Genomic DNA, 2,500 nt, shown 5'->3' with positions numbered 1-2,500 from the left:
TCTCTCTCTCTCTCCACACAATGTTCACTCTCTCTCTCTCTCTCTCTCTCCACACAATGTTCACTCTCTCTCTCTCTCTCTCTCTCCACACAATGTTCACTCTCTCTCTCTCTCTCTCTCTCTCTCCACACAATGTTCACTCTCTCTCTCTCTCTCTCTCCACACAATGTTCACTCTCTCTCTCTCTCTCTCTCTCCACACAATGTTCACTTACTCTCTCTCTCTCTCTCCACACTATGTTCACTTTCTCTCTCTCTCTCTCTCTCCACACAATGTTCACTCTCTCTCTCCACACAATGTTCACTCTCTCTCTCTCTCTCTCTCTCCACACAATGTTCACTCTCTCTCTCTCTCTCTCTCCACACAATGTTCACTCTCTCTCTCTCTCCACACAATGTTCTCTCTCTCTCTCTCTCTCCACACAATGTTCTCTCTCTCTCTCTCTCTCCACACAATGTTCTCTCTCTCTCTCTCTCTCCACACAATGTTCTCTCTCTCTCTCTCTCTCCACACAATGTTCACTCTCTCTCTCTCCACACAATGTTCACTCTCTCTCTCTCTCTCACACTCTCTCTCTCTCTCTCTCTCTCTCCACACAATGTTCACTCTCTCTCTCCACACAATGTTCACTCTCTCTCTCTCTCTCTCCACACTATGTTCACTCTCTCTCTCTCTCTCTCCACACTATGTTCACTCTCTCTCTCTCTCTCTCTCCACACTATGTTCACTCTCTCTCTCTCTCTCTCTCCACCCTATGTTCACTCTCTCTCTCTCTCACTCACTCCACCCTATGTTCACTCTCTCTCTCTCTCTCTCTCCACACTATGTTCACTCTCTCTCTCTCTCTCTCTCTCCACACTATGTTCACTCTCTCTCTCTCTCTCTCTCTCCACATTATGTTCACTTTCTCTCTCTCTCTCTCTCTCCACACAATGTTCACTCTCTCTCTCTCTCTCCACACAATGTTCACTCTCTCTCTCTCTCTCTCTCTCACTCTCTCTCTCTCTCTCTCTCTCTCTCCACACAATGTTCACTCTCTCTCTCTCTCTCTCTCTCCACACAATGTTCACTCTCTCTCTCTCTCTCTCTCTCTCTCTCCACACAATGTTCACTCTCTCTCTCTCTCTCTCTCTCCACACAATGTTCACTCTCTCTCTCTCTCTCTCTCTCCACACAATGTTCACTTACTCTCTCTCTCTCTCTCCACCCTATGTTCACTCTCTCTCTCTCTCTCTCTCCACACTATGTTCACTCTCTCTCTCTCTCTCTCTCTCCACACTATGTTCACTCTCTCTCTCTCTCTCTCTCTCCACATTATGTTCACTTTCTCTCTCTCTCTCTCTCTCCACACAATGTTCACTCTCTCTCTCTCTCTCCACACAATGTTCACTCTCTCTCTCTCTCTCTCTCTCACTCTCTCTCTCTCTCTCTCTCTCTCTCTCCACACAATGTTCACTCTCTCTCTCTCTCTCTCTCTCCACACAATGTTCACTCTCTCTCTCTCTCTCTCTCTCTCTCTCCACACAATGTTCACTCTCTCTCTCTCTCTCTCTCTCCACACACAATGTTCACTCTCTCTCTCTCTCTCTCTCTCCACACAATGTTCACTTACTCTCTCTCTCTCTCTCCACACAATGTTCACTCTCTTTCTCTCTCTCTCTCTCCACACTATGTTCACTTTCTCTCTCCACACAATGTTCACTCTCTCTCTCCACACAATGTTCACTCTCTCTCTCCACACAATGTTCACTCTCTCTCTCCACACAATGTTCACTCTCTCTCTCTCTCTCCACACTATGTTCACTCTCTCTCTCTCTCCACACAATGTTCTCTCTCTCTCTCTCTCCACACAATGTTCACTCTCTCTCTCTCTCTCTCTCACTCTCTCTCTCTCTCTCTCTCCACACAATGTTCACTCTCTCTCTCTCCACACAATGTTCACTCTCTCTCTCTCTCTCACTCTCTCTCTCTCTCCACACAATGTTCACTCTCTCTCTCTCTCCACACAATGTTCACTCTCTCTCTCTCTCTCCACACAATGTTCTCTCTCTCTCTCTCTCCACACAATGTTCTCTCTCTCTCTCTCTCCACACAATGTTCACTCTCTCTCTCTCTCTCTCTCTCACTCTCTCTCTCTCTCTCTCTCTCTCCACACAATGTTCACTCTCTCTCTCTCTCTCTCACTCTCTCTCTCTCTCCACACAATGTTCACTCTCTCTCTCTCTCTCTCTCTCCACACTATGTTCACTTTCTCTCTCTCTCTCCACACAATGTTCACTTTCTCTCTCTCTCTCTCTCCACACAATGTTCACTTTCTCTCTCTCTCTCCACACAATGTTCACTTTTTCTCTCTCTCTCTCTCCACACAATGTTCACTTTCTCTCTCTCTCTCTCTCTCTCCACACAATGTTCACTCTCTCTCTCTCTCTCTCTCTCTCTCCACACTATGTTCACTTTCTCTCTCTCTCTCTCTCTCCACACTATGTTCACTTTCTCTCTC

Source organism: Hemiscyllium ocellatum, chromosome 24, assembly GCF_020745735.1.
Source record: "Hemiscyllium ocellatum isolate sHemOce1 chromosome 24, sHemOce1.pat.X.cur, whole genome shotgun sequence".
Lineage (NCBI taxonomy): Eukaryota > Metazoa > Chordata > Chondrichthyes > Orectolobiformes > Hemiscylliidae > Hemiscyllium > Hemiscyllium ocellatum.
Note: the sequence above shows the minus strand (reverse complement) of the source record.